The sequence below is a fragment of the Eurosta solidaginis genome, chromosome 3, assembly GCF_040869045.1.
Source record: "Eurosta solidaginis isolate ZX-2024a chromosome 3, ASM4086904v1, whole genome shotgun sequence".
NCBI lineage: Eukaryota > Metazoa > Arthropoda > Insecta > Diptera > Tephritidae > Eurosta > Eurosta solidaginis.
Window position 1 is genome coordinate 54841331 of NC_090321.1, and position 17887 is coordinate 54859217.

At 37.9% G+C, this 17887-nt stretch overlaps 1 protein-coding gene across 15 annotated transcripts in view; it reads right to left on the reverse strand.

Annotated features, from left to right (window-relative positions):
- LOC137243734 (uncharacterized) overlaps nucleotides 1–17887 on the reverse strand; it is an 815214-nt gene that overhangs the window by 771422 nt on the left and 25905 nt on the right. Inside the window, exon 1 of one of the 15 annotated variants that reach the window (XM_067771771.1) lies at nucleotides 1387–1517. The exons of the other annotated variants lie outside the window; for them this stretch is intronic. The gene's annotated coding sequence lies outside the window, so the exon portion shown is untranslated. Of the gene's footprint in view, nucleotides 1–1386; nucleotides 1518–17887 lie in introns of those variants that run through there. 15 annotated transcript variants of the gene reach the window in all.

Genomic DNA, 17887 nt, shown 5'->3' on the forward strand with positions numbered 1-17887 from the left:
CGCAATCGATGATGATGGAATATATATCCCCCCGCCCGATTATGACGAAGTTAGAATAGCAGTAACCAGATTGAAAAACAACTAGGCCGTGGGCGCTGATGGATTGCCTGCGGAGCTATTCAAGTTCCGACGAGGAGTTGGTAAGGCGCATGCAGCAGCTTCTTAGCAAAATATGGGCGGACGAAATCATGCCCGACGGTTGGAATCTAATTGTTCTTTGCCCAGACCACAAGAAGGGGATACTGCAAAATGCACCAACTTATCGCATATAAGGTCCTTTCAAGTGTATTGTGCGGAAGATTGAAGCCCACCGTGAACCGGCTGATTGGACCTTATCAGTGCGGCTTCAGACCTGGTAAATCTACCATCGACCAGATTTTCACAATGCGCCAAATCTTGGAAAAACCCCGTGAAAGAGAATCGACACACATCACCTCTTCGTGGACTTTAAAACCGCCTTCGACAGCACGAAAGGAGCTGCCTATATTCCGCTATGTCTGAATTTGGTTTCCCCGCAAAACTTATACGGCTGTGCAAAATGAAGTTGAGCAACACCATCAGCTCAGTCAGAATTGGGAAGGACCTCTCCGAGCCGTTCGAAACTAAACGAGGTTTCAGACAGAGTGACCCCCTATCGTGCGATTTCTTTAATTTGATGCTGGAGAAAATTATACTAGCTGCAGAACTTAACCGCACTGGAACAATATACTATAAAAGCGTGCAATTACTGGCATATGCTGATGATATTGATTATATCGGCCTAAACACCCGCGCAGTTAGTTCTGCTTACTCCAAACTGGAAAAAGAAGCGGTAAAGATGGGTTTGATGGTGAATGAGGACAAAACGAAGTACCTGCTGTCATCGGCCATAACCGTTTAGACGGTTAAGCGCCAATTAAGTAAGTAAGTAAGATTCCCTGCGTTTTTTCAGGGATTTTCGGGGATTTTCGTTTATATCGATTCGTCTGCCACCTGGCGGCATTTTGTTTTCCACGAAGTGTAGTGCCATCGGCTCGCAAACTATGTGCCAAGCTTCAAGTCTCTGGATCACCGAGAAGTTAGTTAAAAGTCGATCACACAATTTCCATTTTAAAATCAATTTTCTGTATATCTCGATCCGTACGCCAACTAGCGGACTTTTTTTCTCTTGCATTGTAATGTCTCGCAGATCTGAACTATGTTTTAAGTATCAAGTGTGTAGCTTTTCTAATAAAACACATCTTTCTTTTTCTAAAAAACAAATCGTCTGTTTGGGAATCAAGAGAAATATATCGAAAGGACTGCTACCGAACATTTTTTAGCTATCGCCGGGTCTCTTCATTGTTTTTATAACTATTTAAAGACCATTTCGAAAAAAAAATATTTCTGGGTAGTATTGGACCCTACCTTTTTAAGAAATCCAGTAAATCTTTCCTTCTGTTTATCACTGAGCGATAAGTGCTCCGCGACTGCGAATGTTTTGCGATTTATTGGGCCACGTAAGTTCGAGCAGTGCACTGCTCCCAAGTATGGCTTTCTGGCGGTATACAATAGACCACATTAGCAGTTTGGAAACAAATCAAACTAATTAAGTGTACCCTTTGTTCTTTTCAGTATTTATTCCTCAAAAACACTTTCATTGCTCATATATGTAGGTATGTATCAATTTGATAACACAATTCAACTGTGTAAATATACATAGTTATATAAACAAACAATTACGTTTTCATTTAATTTCGCTGGATCAAATCCGTTTTTTAACTCATGGCGGAACTATACAAGGACAGCTGATTTCTACTATTTTAATATGATTTGATGCATCAACTTCCGAGGCAGTACGATTTTGACATTAGTCCATCTATTTACAAAAACAAAGTACATGAAACTTGTATTTATGTTGTTAGGTATGTCGCCGTGCTGCCACCTTTTATGGTTCCGCCATGGTTAAACTAATTAAAAAAAGTTTTTTGTATAGCTATGTATTTCACGTCAAATTCCTGAAATTTTGACTGAAAAGTGTTTTCCTATTTTTATGCACCTGACTCAATTAGGTAGAGTTTAGGTTAAGTTGTTCTGGCCGGTCAATAAATACCTCAGATGTTGTTGTTGTTATAGCAGTGCTCCCCCCATCCAATAGGTGTGACCAATCACAAATTTTCATCAATATCCTCTAACAGAAGTCCAAGCAAACTTGCTGTTTCAACAGGAGTGGACCATAGTGAGAGGGGCGTTAGAGGTTTTGGTACAGTTGAAGAGATGGTTGGTGTCATGTGGGGACACGTTACAAGCAGAATAAATGTTTTGTATGTCAGGCTGATTCTGGATAGGCAAGAGTTTAACCTGTTACAGTATCCAGATCCAAGTTGGGCTAGAGTGACTCGCGTTTCCCTTGGGAGTGTGCGTTCCTCTTGTGCAAGTTTTGGGTATTGTTCTTTAAGTACAGGATTCACCGGGTAATTCCTGGCATAGAGGTCCGACGCCTGTTTGTGGAGTTCACTGAGGACATGCTTGTGTTTTTTGGCTTCAAACGGCTGTGTTCGCAGGTTCCGTATTTCCTCATAATGCTTACGGAGATGCCTCCTTAAGCCCCTGGGCGGTGTTGGCTCATCTATCAGATGTCTGTTGGAATGCCCAGGTTTGTGGGGATTCAACAGGAACTGTTTGGTTAGCATTTCATTCTCTCTCTAATGTGGAGTATTCTCGCCTCATTATGTAGATGGTGTTCTGGGGACATAAGAAGACAACCCGTGGCGGTTCTGAGGTCAGTATTTTGGTAGGCCTGTAGCTTCTTCCAGTATCGTAGTGCCATTGACGCGGAGGTTCACAATGGTCTACATTTGGGACGTCCATGTTGTAAATAAGGTCGCCGATGATTTAGTCGGTGATAATGTCAGGTTTCGCGAAGTGAAGAAACTGGAGAGATCAGGGAGGTAGCCGTTTATTTTGTTGCAAAGCTCATCGATCTGTGGGCCTGGGCCTGTGGCTATTATTGTGCAGTCATGGGCGTATGAAACGATAGTAGCTCCTTCTGGTGGCGAAGGTAGATTTGATATGTTGAAGTTAAACAAAAGTGGGAATAGGACACCACCCTTTGGCATGCCTTATTTAATTCTTCTTGGTTTTTTTTGCACTTATAAATCGCATCGATGCCTGCCGGCCACTCATATAATATGGATCCATCTTTTAAGACCTTGGGGTAGGGTATACCCTTCCAGGCCTTGCCGTAACGTGCCATGGTTGACCGTATCAAAAGTTTTTGATAGGTCTAGCGCAACGAGTACTGTTCTATGGTTAGGGTTTTGATTTAAACTGCAATTTATCTGGGTGCTAATGGTATTCACTTAGGCTGAATGTGTCCATAGTGTTACCACGGAAACGGAAGAACCCCAATCAAGTGCCGAACATATGTTATAGAATAACTCCGTCCTCTTGGCGAATACTAGAACTTTTCTAGGACCCAGCTTAATTGCTGCATCGAGATCTGGCAACTCTCTGCCCCTAACAGATGAAGGCCTGACCTTTCTACCTGCAGTTCGCACTTCCTACACTTGCTGTTACTGACGAGGACTAACTTGTAAGTATGTGACGCCGGAAGGCAGTGTTCAGTCAGTATGCCCATCGTGAGTCTTAAGTCTTCTCTTTTCAAAGATATGAGCCAATTTGTGAGTCTAATATCGTAGACTTTCCACATGATCTTAGAAATTTCTCAGCGCTGCGCTTTTGTCCACGACTTTCCTCCTTGATGGATCATATGCAACTCCTGTCTCCGTTTGATTTCTCTCAAACGGATTGGGACGTCTATCATCGACTCAGCGAGTGTTGCGCCCTCCTTTGCCAACTTATCGGGCTGTTCGTTTCCTTCTATCCTTTTATGACAGGGAGCCCAGTATGGGTCCGACCTGGGCGAAGTTCTTCTAAAGTTTATTTTCTTTTCCAGGCAAACAAACAAAAGAGATGCTTGATTAAAATGCGAGGCAACTACGGGCAAACGAGCACAGACACAACCCACGATATAGTTCTGCGAAACTTTTGTAAGCGCTCACTGGCTAACGAGATTGACAGTGCAATCGTGAGAGCGTACTTCAATCTAAAGCCTGCAGACGCGCATTTTTATAATCCTTCCCAAGTACGTCTAGTACTAGGAGCAGACTCGTTCCCTAAGATATACAGGGATACTATTCCAACAGGCACTATTGGTCCACTACTGGCCCAAGATACAAATTTTGAGTTTGTCCTATCAGGGGCCTGTTAATTATTATATTTATATATATTAAAATTGTTAAGCCTTTATACTCAAATTTTGAATTTACATATATGAACTGTTTAAGTTTATACAATCAATATTTTTTATGCGCTAAACAAATGAATTTATCATACAATATGTGCTACAGAAATTTTGAATGCACGTATATAATTTTTTTTATTTTTCAAATCTTTCCTACAGGGGAGGACTACCGAACTTTTAACTCTGAATCTTGGTTGCTGCCTGCTGTTCTTCTAGGGGATTGCTTATCGCAAGCGGGCCGGCATGTTTATGCCCACGGTCCAAAACATAAATATTTTAAGTACCCCTAGTATGCGAGATGTTAACACTATGTTAACATCAACTGTTCGCCACTTTTTTCAAACAGTTAACAACAAGAATGGAACTATCTTACCGTTTTCAAGGGTTAGCAAAATTCTTGAAGGCGCTAGAGAATCTCTGAATTCAAGTCTGTCGTAACATAGATTCAGGGTACGCTTACACAGCCACCGATTTTGATCGCCCGATGCCGATCGTAATCATCCGATAAAAATAAAGACATATATTTTGATGAGCGTGTGTACATTTCAACCGATTACCGAATTGTTGAATTCCTCTCTCGACTCTGGGAGTGTTGGAGAGAAAAGTTCTTCGAAGGATTTATAGTCCTCTATGCGTTGACGATGGCGACTACAGAAGAGGATCTAACGATGAGCTTTACGAGCTATACGCAGACATCAACATAGTCCAGCGAATTAAAACGCAGCGGTTGCGCTGGCTAGCCCATATTATGCTAATGAAGGATGACGCTCCGGCTAAGAAAGTATTTCTATCGGAACCCGCCTATGGGAGCAGAGCAGGGAAGCGGCTTCCACTCCGCTCGAAGGACAAGATAGAAAACGATTTAAACTCCCCTGGAGTGACCAATTGGCGCCAGTTGGCAGAGAGAAGAAGCAACTGGCGTGCCTTGTTGGACGGCCATAACCGTTTAAACGGTTATGCGCCAATTGAGTAAGTAATTAATGGATTGAAAAACTAATTAAAAAGCATACAAGCAATCGCATTTTTGCGAAAAAGTAAAATATAATAAAAAAGCTTCCGGGCGATAATCGGTTGCAATTTTAACACCAGGCGACCAATTTCATCGGGCGATTTCTATTTTTAGTTTTATCGATGGCTACGTAAACGTATCCTAAGGAAATTATAAAAGAGAGGAACAGGACAACGGCGTCCGAAAAAATACCCCCAAAATGCTGCGAATCTGGATTTGGATCTGTAGTATTTTTGCCCAGAACACTTTTCTGAACTGGCAGCCTCCGCCCGCGCTAAAAAAATTAAGATAAAAATAATATTCGCGCAAAACGCTACTGCTAACCATCGCACATTTAAAAATTCGTAATTTTCGTCACAAACATATTAATATGCATTCTAAGGATAATACATTAGTTCCTGACGTATATTTTCTTGTAGGGGAAGCCATATTTTCACTTCCATTTAAGTTTTACGCGTTCAAATAGCAAACTGTTGAATTTCTCGATACTTTTGACAGCAGGCCGCCAATCTATTTTAAAGAGCTTAAATCGCTCTCACGTCGTTTAAATTTAAAATACTTTTTTAAAGCTAAAATAATGTTTAAGTTGACTATAACAGACTTAAAATGATGCTTAGTTTAGAAGCATGTTAACGCTATTTTAATTCGACTATGATTACGGGCCAAGCGTATGAGCTGTGGGAGAAGCTATAAAAATTGTGCATCTGTAGTTATAACTGAGAAACTTATAGCAGATAACCAACTAGTAGATTCTAGAACAGAACCGCCTAGAAATGTCAACGAGGAAACCAAACACTATAAAAGGCAGCAACAGTAGAGGCGCGACAATCAGTTTGACTTGAGAAGCCACCTGGCGAGCAGTAGTAGAGTTATTTATTGTGAAGAACTTTAATAAAGGCCATTTTGCATTATTGCATAGTGGAGTTATTTATTCAACAGTTCAGTGATTCGAACGTTAGCAGAAGATTGCAAATAAGGGGAATTGCAATAAATTCGTTACAATATGTATGCACGGTTCATGGTTTATAGATATGTTAGTCTAAGAGATTGTTCTTCTGGTTACTTACAGGACAATTTCGGCATCACTCCGAGATCATTTGCGGACTCCCGAGATTACATCAAGACTGAATTTATATCAAGACTGTTCGGGATATTTTTCAGGATAAAATCAGAACTATTTTGGCCAGTCCGAAACCGTCTACGGAATATTTTCGGGACTACTTTCAGAATACTCCAGTATTATTTCGGGATACTTTGATACTATTAAGGGACCGTTTCGGGATTATTTGTGGTACATTTTCTGGTTACTTACAGGCAATTTCCGCATCATTGCGGGACCATTTCCGGACTCCCGAGATTATATCAAGACTGTTCAGGATATTTTTCAGGATAAAGTCAGAATTAATTGGGTCAGTCCGAAACCGTATACGAAATCTTTTCGGGACTACTTTAAGAATACTTACTTACTTACTTAATTGGCGCTTTAAATGGTAATGGCCGTCCAACAAGGTGCGCCAGTCGCTCCTTCTCTCTGCCAACCGCCGCCAGTTGGTCACACCAAGGTTGTTTAAATCGTTTTCCACCTGGTCCTTCCAACGGAGTGGGGGCCGCCCTCTACCTCTGCTGCAATAGGCGGGTTACGATAGAAACACTTTCTTGGTTGGAGCGTCATCTTTCATTCGCATAACATGTCCTAGCCAGCGCAGCCGCTGTGTTTTAATTCGCTGGACTAAGTTGATGTTTGCGTAAAGGTCGTACAGCTCATCGTTAGATCTTCTTCGGTACTCGCCATCGCCAACGCGTAGAGGTAGATAAATCCTTCGAAGAACTTTTCTCTCGAACACTCCCAGAGCCAATTCATCTGATGTTGCCATGATCCATGCACCATATGTCAGGACGGGTACGATAATTGACTTGTGGAATATGATTTTCGTTTGCCAATAGAGGACTTTACTTTTCAATTGCCTACCTAGTCCAAATAAGCATTTATTGGCAAGAGTCATTCTTCGCTGGATTTCAGAGCTATACTATTTCGAAATTATGGCTGCCAACAGTAGCGTGGTTGCCAAGGCGCTTATGCGCTTACTCTTTGCTCGATGACAGCAGGTACTTCGCTTTAAGAATACCTCAGGATTATTTCGAATGCTCGGAATCGTTGCAGCACTGTTTATAGACTAGATACCTTGAGACTATTAAGGGACCGTTTCGGAATTATTTAAGGAATATTTTCAGGATTATTTCAAGATTTTCTAGGACCATTTCGGGACCGTTTAGAGATTGTATTAGAGATCTTTTCGGGGCTGTTTCTGGATTGTTTCAAGATGGTTTTCAAACGTACTTCATACTTCTTTGGGAATAATATCGGAAGGACTGGTACCGAACATTTTTTAGCTATCGCCGAAGTGTTCGTTACTATTTCAAGATTATTTCAAAAAAAGTATTGCAGGGGAGTATTAGACCCTACCTTTTTAAGAAAACCATTAAATCTTTCCTTCTTGTTATCATTGTGTGCTTATCTCCGCGACTGCGAATGTTTTATGATTTATTGGGCCACGTAAGTTCGAGCAGTGTTGTTGCCCAAAACTATGGCTTTCTGGCAGTATACAATAGAACAGAATAACGGTTTGGAAACAAATCAAACTAATTAAGTGTACCCCTTTCACATTGTACACATATCAATTTGATAACACAATTCAGCTGTGCAAACACATATATAAACAAACAAGTACATGGAAGTTTCCTAAAGATTTTTAAGAACTAATGAGCTTAACACCGGTAAATATTATTATTATTCAATTATTTTTTGAGCTTTAATGGGTTTTAATTGAAAAAAGAAGGGAACATTTACTGGCATTTTGCGATGGTACCATTTCGAAAACCACCACGTCAATTTTCTTTTGAAAAAGTATAGCAAAATATTTTGTCAAAGCCCCGTTCATTTTATTTCACTGGAATAGGCGTAAAAACCTTGAATTTATTTTAATTTGTATTAATAGAGAAAATCTGTTTTTTAACTAATTAAATTAATAGAATCATGACGCAAATTGGAAGATAAGCTCGGCCTAAAGTCTCTTCGGAGGTTATCGCCCCTTACAGTTATTTATTTTTTTTAAATACCAGAAGACGCAACACTACGTTCATCTAAAAAATTCTCTTTGGGTTTTAGCTAAGTGTAGTTTCACTGCTTTGTTCCGTGAATAGTAAATTCTTCACCCCTGTCATATCAATTAATTTAACTTAAAACCAAAATGTATTTTTATACTCAGCTGAGCAGAGCTCTCAGAGTATATTAATTTTGTTCGCATAACGGTAATCCATAACGACATGAACTAATCGAGATAGATATAGACTTCTATATATCAAAATGATCTGGGCGAAGAAAGAAATTCATTTAGCCATGTCCGTCCGTCTGTCCGTCTGTCCGTTAACACGATAACTTGAGTAAATTTTAAGGTATCTTGACGAAATTTGGTATATAGGTTCCTGGGCAGTCATCTCAGATCGATATTTCAATTGAAAGAAATCGGACTATAACCACGCCCACTTTTTCGATATCGAAAATTTCGAAAAACCGAAAAGTGAGATAATTCATTATCAAAGACGGTTAAAGCGATGAAACTTGGTAGGTGGGTTGACACTGAGAAGCAGAATAGAAAATTAGTAAAATTTTGGACAATGGGCGTGGCACCGCCCACTTTTAAAAGAAGGTAATTAAAAAGTTTTGCAACCTGTAATTTGGCAGTCGTTGAAGATATCATAATGAAATATGGCAGGAACGTTACTCCTGTTGCTATATATATGCTAAATAGAAATTAGAAAAATCGGATGACGAACACGCTCACTTTTTAAAAAAAATATTTTTTAAAGTCAAATTGTAACAAAAAATTGAACATCTTTACAGTATATAAGTAAATTATGTCAACATTCAAATCCACTAATGATATGGTGCAACAAAATACAATAAAAGAAAATTTATAAATGGGCGTGGCTCCGCCCTTTTTCATTTAGCTTGTCTAGAATACTTTTAATGCCATAAGTCGAACAAAAATTTACCAATCCTTGTGAAATTTGGTAGGGGCATAAATTCTATGCCCCTAAAACTGTTTTCTGTGAAAATGGGACAAATCGGTTGAAGCCACGCCCAATTTTTATACACAGTCGACCTTCTGTCCTTTCGCTCGGCCGATAACGCGATAACTTGAGCAAAAATCGATATATCTTTACTAAACTTAGTTCACGTACTTATCTGAACGCACTTTATCTTGGTAATAAAAATGAGCGAAATCCGACTATGACCACGCCCACTTTTTCGATATCTAAAATTATTAAAAATGAAAAAAAATCCATAATTCTATACCAAATATGAAAAAAGGTATGAAACGTGGTAAATGAGTTGGTTTATTGACGCAAAATATAACTTTAGAAACAACTGTACAATGGGTGTGACATCTACCATATTAAGTAGAAGAAAATGAAAAAGTTCTGCAGGGCGAAATCAAAAGCCCTTGGAATTTTGGCAAAAATATTGTTCGTGGTATTATATATATAAATAAATTAGCGGTACCCGACAGATGATGTTCTGGGTCACCCTGGTCCACATTTTGGTCGATATCTCGAAAACCCCTTCACATATACAACTAACGCCCACTTCCTTTTAAAATACTCATTAACAGCTTTCATTTGATACCCATATCGTACAAACGCATTCTAGAGTCAACCCTGATCCACCTTTATGGCTATATCCCTAAATTTAGTCTATGTGAGGTCTTTACTATATCGTGCAGAAGCATAGACCATAACAACATCAGATGAAGTGGCTCTGGGAGTGTTCGAGAGAAAAGTTCTTCGAAAGATTTATGGACCTCTACGCGTTGGCGATAGCGAGTACCGAAGAAGATTTAACGATGAGCTGTACGAGCTATACGCAGAAATCAATATAGTCCAGCGAATTAAAAGGCAGCGGCCACGCTGGCTAGGCCATGTTATGCGAATGGAAAATGAGGCTGCGGCCAAGAAAGTGTTTCTCTGGGAACCCGCCTATGGAAGCAGAGGTAGAGGGCGGCCCCCACTCCGTTGGAAGGACCAGGTGGAAAACGATTTAAACTCCCTTGGAGTGATCAATTGGCGTCAGTTAGCAGAGAGAAGAAGCGGCTGGCGCGCCTTGTTTTACGGCCATAACCATTTAAACGGTTAAGCGCCAATTACGTAGGTAATTAATGGACTGAAAAACTAATAAATTGTGTGCAAAACAGGCGCCCTTTATGGGATAAGCACATAAAAGCAATCGTATTTTTGCGAAAAAGTAAAATATAATAAAAAAAAAAGCTGCCGGCCTATAATCGGTTGCAATTTTAGCAACAGCGCGGCCCATTTCATCGGTCGATTGCTATTTTTAGGTTTATCGGTGGGTGTGTAAGCGTATCGTAAAGAAATGACAAAAGAGGGGAACAGTACAAAATAAAAAAAAAAACAAGTAAAAACGGGACTGTCTTCGGCTGTGCCGAAGACTTCATACCTTTCATGAATGGGGCTGAACAATAATCTTATTCCGCTCGTAATCTCCGAATAATCGGATGTATAAGATAAGAAATATCTAGTGAACAGATCTACACACCTAAACGATTTTTAAGATAAATATAAAATAAAAAATAGGTAGGTAATCTGTGTGAGGATGCAAAGTTTCAGGTTTTTTGTGGTCTGCGTGTAAAAACTATGACTACGAATCACGTATTTCAACAATATATGACGTAAACGTAACTATTTGATGAAATTTGATGAATTTTGAAACTTCTAGCCGTAAAAAGGGGGCAAAAATTAGAGTTTATATGGGGTATATAATATATATGTATACCACCGAACTCTATGATTTTTTCAGACAACAATATATGCTATATACGTAAGCATTTTGTGAAATTTGAAGCTTCTAGCTGTTAAAACGGGGCAGAAATTGCGCAAAGTTTCTTATCTGAACAATCGGTTGTATGAGATATATACTATGTATACCACCGATCTCAATGATTTTTTCAGACATCAATATAGGCTATACACGTAAGCATTTGGTGAAATTTGAAGTTTATAGCTGTTAAAATGAGGCCAAAATCGCAAAAAAAATATATATATACTATATATATATACTATATATACCATCATATATATATTATATATATCACCGATCTCTATTATTTTTTGACGCAACAATACATACTATATACGTAAGCAATCGGTGAAATTTGAAGCTTATAGCTGTTAAAATGGGGTAGAAATTGCGAAAAGTTTCTTATCTGAACAATCGGTTGTATGAGATATATACTATATATACAACCGATCGCTATGATTTTTTCAGAAAACAATATATGCTATATACGTAAGCATTTGCTGCAATTTGAAGCATCTAGCTCTTAAAATAGGGCAGTAATTTCGAAACGTTTCTTATCTGAACAATCGGTTGTGGGGGATATATACTATATATACGACCGATCTGATCAATTTTCTCAGGCAACAATATGTGCGATATACGAAAGTATATGGTGAAGTTTGAAGCTTCAATCTCTTAAATTGGGTAAGATATTACAAAAATCTTCTTTTTCTGAAAAATCGGTTGTATGGAGGATATATGCTATAGTGGTCCGATCCGGTCAGTTCCGACAAATGTCTAATCGGACACCCAAATACACCCGCTCACCAAATTTTATCAAGATATCTCAAAAAATGAGGGACTAGTTTACATACAAACAGACAGACGGACAGACGGACATGGCTAAATCAACTCAGCTCTTCAACCTGATTATTTCGGTATACTTAATGGTGGGTCTATCTATTTTCCTTTAAGGACTTTCAATTTTCGGTTTCGTGACGAAATTAATATACCATTTCATTTTCATGAAAGGTATAAAAATAGGTAGGTAATCTGTGTGGGGATTCAAAGCTTCACGTTTTTTGTGGTCTGCATGTAAAAACTATGACTACGAATCACGTCTTTCAAAAATATATGACGTAAACGTAACTATTTGATGAAATTTGGTGAATTTTGAAGCTTCAAGCCGTAAAAAAGGGGCAAAAATGACAGTTTATATGAAGTATATAATATATATACCACCGATCTCTATGATTTTTTCAGACAACAATATATGCTATATACGAAAGCATTTTGTGAAATTTGAAGCTTTTAGCTGTTAAAACGGGGCAGAAATTGCGCAAAGTTTCTTATCTGAACAATCGGTTGTATGAGATATATACTATGCAAACCACCGATCTCAATGATTTTTTCAGACATCAATATATGCTATACACGTAAGCAATCGGTGAAATTTGAAGCTTATAGCTGTTAAAATGGGGTAGAAATTGCGAAAAGTTTCTTATCTGAACAATCGGTTGAATGAGATATATACTATATATACAACCGATCTCTATGATTTTTTCAGACAACAATGTATGCTATATACGTAAGCTATCGGTGAAATTTGAAGCTTATAGCTGTTAAAATGGGGTAGAAATTGCGAAAAGTTTCTTATCTGAACAATCGGTTGTATGAGATATATACTACATATACAACCGATCTCTATGATTTTTTTAGAACACAATATATGCTATATACGTAAGCAATCGGTGAAATTTGAAGCTTATAGCTGTTAAAATGGGGTAGAAATTGCGAAAAGTTTCTTATCTGAACAATCGGTTGTATGAGATATATACTACATATACAACCGATCTCTATGATTTTTTTAGAACACAATATATGCTACATACGTAAGCAATCGGTGAAATTTGAAGCTTATAGCTGTTAAAATGGGGTAGAAATTGCGAAAAGTTTCTTATCTGAACAATCGGTTGTATGAGATATATACTATATATACAACCGATCTCTATGATTTTTTCAGACAACAATATATGCTATATACGTTAGCAATCGGTGAAATTTGAAGCTTATAGCTGTTAAAATGGGGTAGAAATTGCGAAAAGTTTCTTATCTGAACAATCGGTTGTATGAGATATATACTATATATACAACCGATCTCTATGATTTTGTCAGACAACAATATATGCTATATACGTAAGTATTCTGTGAAATTTGAAGCTTATAGCTGTTAAAATGGGGCTAAAATTTGCGAAAGTATATATATATATATACTATATATACCACCATATATATACTATATATACCACCGATCTTTATGATTTTTTCAGACAACAATATATGCTATATACGTAAGCATTCGTTGAAATTTGAAGCCTCTAGCTCTTAAAATAGGGCAGTAATTACGAAAAGTTCCTTATCTGAACAATCGGTTGTGGGGGATATATACTATATATACGACCGATCTCATCAATTTTTTCAGGCAACAATACGTGCAATATACGAAAGTATATGGTGAAGTCTGAAGCTTCAATCTGTTAAATTGGGTAAGATATTACAAAAATCCTCTTTTTCTGAAAAATCGGTTGTATGGAGGATATATGCTATAGTGGTCCGATCCGGTCGGTTCCGACAAATGTCTAATCGGACACCCAAATACACCCGCTCACCAAATTTTATCAAGATATCTCAAAAAATGAGGGACTAGTTTGCATACAAACAGACAGACGGACAGACGGACAGACGGACATGGCTAAATCAACTCAGCTCTTCAACCTGATTATTTTGGTATACTTAATGGTGGGTCTATCTATTTTCCTTTAAGGACTTACAATTTTCGGTTTCGTGACGAAATTAATATACCATTTCATTTTCATGAAAGGTATAAAAATAGGTAGGTAATCTGTGTGGGGATGCAAAGCTTCACGTTTTTTGTGGTCTGCATGTAAAAGCTATGACTACGAATCACGTCTTTCAAAAATATATGACGTAAACGTAACTATTTGATGAAATTTGATGAATTTTGAAGCTTCTAGCCGTAAAAAAGGGGCAAAAATTACAGTTTATATGAAGTATATAATATATATACCACCGATCTCTATGATTTTTTCAGACAACAATATATGCTATATGCGTAAGCAATCGGTGAAATTTGAAGCTTATAGCTGTTAAAATGACAATCGGTTGTATGAGATATATACTACATATACAACCGATCTCTATGATTTTTTTAGACAACAATATATGCTATATGCGTAAGCAATCGGTGAAATTTGAAGCTTATAGCTGTTAAAATGACAATCGGTTGTATGAGATATATACTACATATACAACCGATCTCTATGATTTTTTTAGACAACAATATATGCTATATGCGTAAGCAATCGGTGAAATTTGAAGCTTATAGCTGTTAAAATGGGGTAGAAATTGCGAAAAGTTTCTTATCTGAACAATCGGTTGTATCAGATATATACAATATATACAACCGATCTCTATGATTTTTTCAGACAACAATATATGCTATATACGTAAGTATTCTGTGAAATTTGAAGCTTCTAGCTGTTAAAATGGAGCTAAAATTTGCAAAAAAAAAAATATATATATATACTATATATATATACTATATATACCACCGATCTTTATAATTTTTTCAGACAACAATATATGCTATATACGTAAGCATTCGTTGAAATTTGAAGCCTCTAGCTCTTAAAATATGGCAGTAATTACGAAAAGTTCCTTATCTGAACAATCGGTTGTATGGGATATATACTATATATACCACCAGTCTCATCAATTTTTTCAGGCAACAATACGTGCAATATACGAAAGTATATGATGAAGTTTGAAGCTTCAGTCTGTTAAATTGGGTAAGATATTACAAAAATCCTCTTTTTCTGAAAAATCGGTTGCATGGAGGATATATGCTATAGTGGTCCGATCCCGTCGGTTCCGACAAATGTCTAATCGGACACCCAAATACACCCGCTCACCAAATTTTATCAAGATATCTCAAAAATTGAGGGACTAGTTTGCATACAAACAGACAGACAGACAGACGGACAGACGGACATGGCTAAATCAACTCAGCTCTTCAACCTGATTATTTCGGTATACTTAATGGTGGGTCTATCTATTTTCCTTTAAGGACTTACAATTTTCGGTTTCGTGACGAAATTAATATACCATTTCATTTTCATGAAAGGTATAAAAATAGAAACAGTACAACAGCGTCTGAAAAAATACCCCCAAACCGCTGCGAATCTTGGATTTGTACCTGTAGTATTTTTGCCCAGAACACCTTTCTGAATTGGACCCTACATTTTTAAGAAAACCAGTAAATCTTTCCTTCTCAATTTATTGGGCCACGTAAGTTCGAGCTGTGTTGTTGCTCAGAAATTAGTGCACTGCTCGCATCTATGGTTTTCTGGTACTATACAATAGAGCATATTAGCATAGCAAATAAAACTAATTAAGTCTACTTCTTGTACTTCTCTGTATTTATTCATTAAAAATACGGTTATAGCACACATATCAATTTGATAACACAATTCAGCTGTGCAAACAAATACTTATATAAAGAAACAAATTCAAGGAAATTGTCTTTTGAAAAGGTATATCACAATATTTTGTCAAAGCCGCGTTCATTTTATTTTGCTGAAATATTCGTAGAAACCTTATTCACACCACCCAATTAAGTATGGTTTAACCAGTTAACAAAAAAGTTTTTATTTGTATAGCTATGTATTTTTGTTTCGTCAAGTTCCTGAAATTTTGACAGTTTTTGCCTATTTTTTATTCACATGACTAAATTAGGTATAGTTTAGGTTAGGTTGAACTGGCCGGTCAATAAAGACCTCACATAGACTGAATGTGTCAATGGTGTTACCAGAATTTGTTTGACGATCACGCTGAATAAGGTGCCGGACATATGTTATAGACTACCTCCGTCCTATTGGCAAATACTAGAACTTATCTAGGACCCAGCTAAATTCCTGCCTCGAGATCTGGCAACTCTGCTGCCCCTAATAGCTGGAGCCTTGACCTTTCTTCCTGCAGCTCACACTTCCTATACTTGCTGTTACCGACGAGACCTAACTTATAAGCATGTGACGCAAGAAGGCAGTGTCCAGTCAGGATGCCCTTCGTGAGCAAGAATTCTTCTCTCTACAGAGACATGAGCCACTTTGTGAGTCTAATATCGTAGGCTTTGCACATGATCTTAGAAATTTCGCAGCGCCACGCTTTTTTCCACGCCTTTCCTGCTTCCTGGATCATATGCAACTCCTGTCTCCTTTTGATTTCTCTCAAACGTATTGGGACGTCCATCGTCGACTCGGCGAGTGCTGCACCCTCCTCTGCCAACTCATCGGCTTTTCGTTTCCTTCTATCCCTTTATGACCAGGAGCCAAGTAAAAATGTATGGTCCGGGCTGAGCGAAGTCTTTCTAATATTTATTTGCATTCCAGACAAACAAACAAAGGGGTTGCTTGATTAAAATTCGAGGCAACTACCGGCAAACGAGCACAGACACAACCCACGATATAGTTCTGCGTAACTTTTGTTGGCGTTCTCCGGCTAACGATATTGACAGTGCAATCGTGAGAGCGCATTCCAATCTAAAGCTTGCCGACGCGCATTTTTATAATCCTGCCCCGGTACGTCTAGTACTAGGAGCAGACGTGTTCCCTAAATTATACAGGGGCACTATTCCAGCAGGCACAATTGGTCCACTACTGCCCCAAGATACCATCCTTGGGTTTGTCCTATCAATCTGTTAATTATTATACTTATATGTATATATTAAAGTTGTTGCGCCATTATACTCAAATTTTGAATTTACTCATACATTTTTTATAAGCTAACCAAATGAATTTATAATAGAATAAGTGCAATTGCAATTTTTAATACACGTATATAATTTTCTTTACTTCTGAAATTGTTCCTACAGGAGAAGACTACCCAACTTTTAACTCTGAATCTTGGTGGCTGCCTGTTGTTCTTCTAGGGGATTGCTTATTGCAAGGGGACCGGCATGTTTATGCCCACGGTCCAAAACATAAACATTTTAAATATGCCTAATATGCGAGATGTTAACATTATGTTAACATCAGCTGCTTGACTGCTTTTACCAAACAGTTAACTAAAAGAATGGAACGATCTTACTGTTTTCAAGGGTTAGGAAAATTCTTGAAAACCGTGGCTCTTCCACTTCTTTGGCGATCATCGAAAGGACAAGAAGCACACTCCAGCCACCACGATTTACGTAAGCTGAACTAAAATATGTTCATATTAATATACCGCAAACACGTATATACTCGTACATATATAAGTATATACACATACTAATAATTGTTAATAAATATTATAACGTAATACTTATACATACCATATTTTCGATTTTAATTTATCTCGTCTGACGAGCCCAAGGTCTCGTGCTCCCTCGAACACTCTTTTACACTAGAAAATCTCTGAATTCAAGTCTGTTGCTACATAGACTAAGGGTACGCTTACACAGCCACCGATTTTGATCGCCCGATGCCGGTCGTAATCGTCCGATTAAAATAAAGACATATATTTTGATGAGCGTGTGTACATTTCAACCGATCGCTGAATTATTGGCGGCCGTTGTCGTTTTTCATTGCCGATACATTCGTGCGTATTCTATTTTATCGTCCTTTTCTGTTTGTTAAATTGCTTGCATTTACTTTGAAAAATTATTTATTTGTGCAATGGACTGAATTGCAAAGTAAAGTCCTCT